General features: G+C 42.7%; 1 protein-coding gene across 1 annotated transcript in view; it reads left to right on the top strand.

Annotated features, from left to right (window-relative positions):
• Positions 1–6,364: 6,364 nt before the first annotated feature.
• LMO4 (LIM domain only 4) overlaps positions 6,365–6,549 on the top strand; it is a 13,494-nt gene continuing 13,309 nt past the window's right edge. The window contains exon 1 of the mRNA XM_077746100.1: positions 6,365–6,460. The gene's annotated coding sequence lies outside the window, so the exon portion shown is untranslated. The remainder of the gene's footprint in view (positions 6,461–6,549) is intronic.

Below are 6,549 nucleotides of genomic sequence, written 5' to 3'. Positions count from 1 at the left end.
ATATATAGCCTGATAATTTACCTGCAGCGATATACGCAGAATATTCCTTGTGCTTGAATATTGTTGACAGAATTCAGTCCTAGAAGTAGGTAGATGAGTAAGCCAAATTTTTCTGTGATAATTTTCTGTGATAATTTTTCTGTGATATCATCGCTACAGAATATATTCATGTGTCAAGATTTGCTGTAGTTCTGAGGCAGATTTGGGGGGATGGATTTAAGGTCCTGTTCCTACCCTAAAAAACATATATGAAGAAAGTGAGTAATCTCTTGCCACTCTAATAAAAGTAGCCTTGCTACATCAGGCAAAATCATGTATCACAGATGTATTTTTGTCTTTCCCATCATCTTTTTCTCCTTTCCCATCATGTCTAGGAGTTTCAAATGTCCTAATCAAGTAGAATAATTAAAAGCAAAATCTACATCTTAAATTATATTTCTAATCACAGCAATATCAATGCTGTTTCATTTTCCTCGTGATCTTTTAATTATTTTATTGTGATGAAATCAACTTCTTTGCTCTGCTTTGACATTACCCTACAAAAAAAAGAGGTTAAGGTGGAACTTTCCAAATACTGATTAACATAATCAGGTGGGACATCCAAATCCCAAAAATGTAGACATATGGATTGCTTAAAAATATGAAAGAAAGAAAGAAAGACACAGAATGTCCTAACATAGCAAGAAACTACTCCTTTATCACATGAAACATTTAGGGAGATATTTACCAAAAATTTTGAGAAGTATGGACAAAAGGCGCTCAGTAAATGTAAAGTATTATTCTTGGTATTTAAGGCCAAGCTGTGGTTCTTTGAGATGTAGTCTCTTAGGTAAGTTGAGTTCTCCATAAATCTTCATGCTTAAAGGCGGCAGTGGTCTCTCTGCCTCTACTTCCCGTGTGGCGCCTCTCCACCCCCAAACCAACACCACCACCCTAAAACACTGGCAGGCGCATAACTACCATTCCCCTCCTTGGATCTTCCTGTTAACATCTGTGTCAGTAACTACTGTTCCCTCCTCTTCCCACACCCTTTACATTTTGGAATTGTCCTAGACCTAAGCTTTTCGGATTCACCTTGGCTGAAACTTCTGATTTCAAGGGCTATCTATGATGGCAGCAATAAAGGTAGACGGATTTTTTTCAAGTCTTTTTTTTCCTAAAAAGGCTGCCTTCAAATACAGTTTTGCACTGATTTTATTTATTTTTTAAAATATTCTTTCTTCTTTTGTTCCTTTTCCTTAATATGTATGTTTTTAAGTTTATTTTTGAGAGAGACAGACAGAGCATGAGAGGGGAAAAGACAGAGAAAGAGAGAGGGGGAGAGAGAGAGTAAAAGAGAGGGAGAATCCCAAGCCGGGTTCATACCGGCAGTGCAGAGGCCAGATTGGGGCTTGGATCCACCAACTGTGAGATCATGACCTGAGCTGAAACTGAGAGTCAGCCGCTTAACCGACGGAGTCCCCCAGGCACCCCAGCTTTAAAAGGTTAACGTATATTTCCTGAGAAACAGCAGGGGCAGTGTGTCAGGGAGGTCGCCATATCAGCATCCAAGAGTCAGGCTGTTCTCTAGGCACCGAAGGCAACTCGGGTCTGTGTGGAACTTGTGGCTGTCCGTGGGAGACTCTTAGAGAACGGTCACTTGGAGAAAGGAAAGAGGAGTACAGGACTTAAATGAGAAGAAGGGAACGCATGGACAAATCCTTCGGGGGTGAATCAGGGGAATGAGGGCTTGATCTAGAGTCAATATGGTTCCTATATTTAATTAGGATTCAAGAAAGAAACAATTGGGAGTTTTTCGTTCTTTTCCAAAACACTGTATTCTTATTTCTTGCTGCAGGTGAGTCGGCTAAATGAGGACTGTATCATGTCAGCAGAGTTTTCTTGAACTGTTGGGCACAATATAACATTATTATTTTTGCATTTAGGCAATCTTAACTCGACACCAGCATTATTACTTTGAGCACTGTTTTATATTCGTTTAAGGAATACCCGAATACAGAATTCCTTTACCCATAATGAACTTGCATGTATTTACACAGTTTTTGTGAGTCTAGCACCAGTGGAAATAAAAGGTTGACAACTGCTACCTCATCGAAGCAGGCAATTTCAGACCACAGGTCTTGGGATGCAGAGGAGAAAGCACCAGCACATGCAAGGCATGCAGAAATAAAGACTACCCAGAGGTGGCGCTGTGGTTAAAGTACACCTGAATTTTGATTACAGTGACTGTATTTACTTCCTACCCCTCGGAAGAGAGACTGTTAGCCATTATCGCTTTTGTATTTCTATAACCACAACATCAGCAAATAAAGCTCTCTGGTAACATACTCCCACCCACTCCAATCTACCGGGACGTGTGTAAAGACCTCACTCCACACACAATTAGAGCCAAAACACTAAAACCACCTCCTAGGCCCCTTCTCACCTAGAGATCCGTAGTCAAAGTTTTATCCATACTTTTCTCCCTCCCTTCCTTCCTTCCCCTTCCTTCCCCCCTCCCTTCTTTCCTTCCCTTCTTCTTTTCTTCCTTTCTTCCTTCCTCCCCCCCTCCCTTCTTTCCTTCCCTTCTTCTTTTCTTCCTTTCTTCCTTCCTCCCTCCCTCCCTTCCTTCCACCCACAAAACTACATGGATGCTTTGGATAATCATTCAGTGACATCTGATGTCTGATTAAATTTCTAACATTTCGTTTTAAAATAAAGGTTTCATTTTAGTGTATAGACTTCAGGAAATGACTAAAGTACCACCATTCATTACAGACCTATATATTGTATGTTCTACTTAAGAAAATGATTTTTTAAAAAAGGACAAATAAAGACCATTTGGCTTAATTCCTTCGTTGGTAGATAAGAAAATTAAGGGACACAGCAGGAAACTTACTTGTACATGACAAATCATAATTGTGACACACTAAGATATTGTGTCCTCTCGTTTTGATTACTATAAATTATTAACAAATTGAAACTGAACCGGGGAATCAGAGTGTGTGTTTTGTTTACGGGGTTCCTTTCCTCATTTGGTTTAATTGAGTTCTCTTTACTAACCTTCAAAACACTACATCTTTTTAGATGGCCTTCTTTAATCACACTCATCGGCAGCTGGTTTCTGTACAGGACATTTTAATTACTATTATACTTTAAGTGATTTTTTAAAAAATGTTTCTCAGACGTGCACAAAGTGACTTATTCATAAAAATTCAATTTTAAATACCAATCAATAAAAGTAAGTCATTTAAGTTTGAGGTGCTAGAAATAAAGAAATGACTATTCTAACTGGTATTTAAAATGTCCTCTGCTTGATATTACAGGCAGTGAATATCGTTTCTTTTGCAGCCTTAATTTTGATGGGCTGAAAGAGAGAAATCCCCCCAAACAGATACTAAAACCATAGGTGTTTAACCACAGCATTGTCTACCAGATTCTTCTGCAGGTCCCTTTCCTCAATCCGGCAGTACTGTGTGTAATACAATATGAAAACTTGTCCCATAAGGCTGGTTTTACTTAATGATACTTAGCAGAAGGGCTTTGCACTTTCATGATAATTTCCACCAGAAAAATCTCTCTGGAACTTGCTAATAATAATCAGACCTAATATTAGCCTCAGATCAGAGATTTATTAAACCTATTTGGCAGAGTAGATAAAGTTGAATGACTAGGTATTCAAGCATCTAGGCTGAGCTGGCTCTGGAAAGGGACTCTCAGGATAGCACCCTAAAAGCATTCCTCAACAGTGAAATTTATACCAGAAGTGACCTTTCTTACTCTCCAGAGGCTGTGAGTTTGGAAATGTTGCAATTACTTTTGTTGCTTTTGGGGGGCTATGAGAAAGAGGGGTTCTCATCCTCCGCAGTGAGGTGGATAGAGGGCAAGACTTCCTCCCTGAAGTTTCCCTCAACTGCCAAAGTAAGGGCTGTGATCTTTTTTTCCACCGACAGTTGACAAATATCTGTGAAATGCCGACGAGGCTCTTTAACTCCGGTTAATGGGGGAGACGAGGGGTAAGTAGGCGGTACTTAAGAACTACTGATTCACTGCCTTTACCCTGTTCACTGAACTTCCACTAAGGCTCCTCAGCCTCCGACACCGTGAATTAAAAAACAAAAACAAAACCTCTTCTGCGTCTGTGTCAAGTCCACCGCCCTAGGATTTCGGGGNCGGCTGGGGAGCCGCGGGCAGGGAGGGGAGGGGGGCGGGAGGAGGGGGCCGATTTGGGCCAGGGCTGTTTTCTTTGGCCTCCTTCCCTTGACCGTCCCAAATTGCAAGTAAACAATACGTCGGCTTAGATAATGCGCGAGTCTGAAACTACCGAGGCCGGCCTGCGAGCTAGCGCGGAGGGCAGCCAGCCCCGGGCCGCCAGCTTTGTAGCGGTTCCTGCTTACAAAAGGGTTCTTCTTGGAGACCGGGCTGGTGGGGACCTTGGAGGGGGGTGGGGATATTTTCAGTTCCTAAGGGAAAGGCAGGAGGTGCTTAAATGAGGGTTTAAGTATGAGAAGTAGTGTGGGGGGAGATAGTCACGGCCACCCCCCCCACCCCCCAGTAAACACTATTTTTGAAACAGTGGCAGAAAGGATCTAAGTGAGCAGGATTCAGTATTGCTGGTTCTTTTCAAAAATTCCTCTTGGCTTATAAGTCTTTTGTTCCAATCCAGGAGAAATCCGGTGAATCACCTAATTAAAATCAAGACATGAATTAAGCATCCATTTTTGTACTACAAATTGCCAGCGCTACGTTTGTCCCTCCCCTGGTCTCCATTAAAAAACACCAGAGACGTTGTTAAAGGGGGGCAGATTTTGCCTCTAGCTGCCAGTTCTGCTTTCTATTTCACTGACTATCCCAGGACCTAAATTGCTTGGCTATGTAATTACTAGAGTATAAGCCTATTTAACTTAAAAGCTTTCTTTTTTTTCCAACTCTAAATGAAACTTGATGAGGGCCCGTCCTTAGTTATCAGGGGAGTCAGTTTCTGGTCAGTCCTCTTGATTCATCTCTTTTAGATTTAATCAGCATTAAGGTATTGCTTGTCCTTAAGAGCTTTAGCTAATGGGGTTACTGGATGCTTTTCTCAGTGTAATGTTTCCTTTTCAAAAAAATATACATATATATTTACCTCTCACCAAAGATGGGGGCGGGGAAGAGCTTGGAATCTCCTCCCTCCCTCTCCCCTTTTAAAAAGGAATTCGGAGCGATTAAAACGTTGGGGGAAACAGTTTAAAGACCTCGGGCAGGAAATGCAGATTCATTTGGGTTAGGGCTGAAATTGTAACAAAAAGCAATTCCTCGAGTAAATGCATCAGATAAATCAATTTACATAAAGGTATGATGCATTCGGATAAATGCAATGCTAATGGGTTTTAGAGTGGTCCTGTTTCCAAAGTCTCAGGGTTTTGTTACAGCTTAATTGGTGCAGTTCTTATTCTGGTTTATTGTGCGGTCACTGGACACACGTTCCGGGACTCTTTCGGAGGAAATGTGTTTAAAATCGGCCTATTTAAGGAACCCGAGTCCTTGTTTCGTTCCCTTCCCCTGGTTTTTTTTTGCAGCAGCCAAGTTGGGCCGGGGACAGGCAAAGTTCGCCCTCTCCCTTCTGAGGTATCAGCTGAAGGTCTTGAGCAGATAGCCGGGAGCCTCGGGGGGAGCCTCCACTCTCGGCTTACAGAGGACAAAGACAAAACAGGCTGCTTAATTGGCAGTAAATAACTTGATCTTTTTATAGAATAAGTGACTGGAGGAACACTAGGACTTTATTGGACTCAGGATTGGAGGCAACAAATTAATCGGTTTAGGCTAAGCTTTATAAACTGATTCCTATATTATACCCCAGTTGCTTCTCGTGACATTCATTAGAAAGAGTAGGGAATTTTTAAAAGCAGTTTTTGGTGACAGCAGGACTGGCTCGAATATAACTTGTGCATCCTTTAACAGTGCCTTCTCGCATATTATCTGTAACGTCCTCCCTCCCCCTCTGGAGGAACAAAGCTTTAGCATTTAAATTGCTGATCAAGGGCAGATTAGTGAGACCAAAGTGGAGAGTGTTTGTATAGGAAGTTAACAGGCATCCTAAAGTTCAATGATCTATTATTCTTGCCTGTGTCCTGAAAACCCAGAGAAAACACTCATTGATCTTCAAAATGAAATGAGATTTGGAACAATAATGGGAGATGGCGGTCACCACAATGGCATGTGAAAGGTGCTGTTTAAAATACGAAAAACCAGTTTCGCAACTTTACACACCGCACCCCCTCCCTCCCGCCCCCTCGCTCCCCTCCCTCCATCGCGCTCTCCCTCTCCCCTCTGCCGGTCCCTCCCTCCCTCCCTCCCTTTCAGAAAACCGANCGCGGGGAGGGGAGCGCGCCGCCGAGCCTCGCTCTCCGAGTTTTGACAGTACCCAAGCTGAAATTGTCAGCGGCGGCGAGCGCTGGAAAGTTGAGAGGAGCTCGTGGCCCCAGAACAAAGCTTGAGAAAAGTAAACAGGCGGCTGCTGCCGGCGATCCTCCCTCCTTCCCTCTCCCCCTCACTCTCCTTCGCGCCGCTGCCCCGCTGCTTCCTTCCAGC

The sequence above is a fragment of the Crocuta crocuta genome, unplaced genomic scaffold (genome assembly GCF_008692635.1).
Source record: "Crocuta crocuta isolate KB4526 unplaced genomic scaffold, BGI_CrCroc_1.0 scaffold48, whole genome shotgun sequence".
NCBI lineage: Eukaryota > Metazoa > Chordata > Mammalia > Carnivora > Hyaenidae > Crocuta > Crocuta crocuta.
Note: the sequence above shows the minus strand (reverse complement) of the source record. Positions and strands in the feature narration are given on the sequence as shown.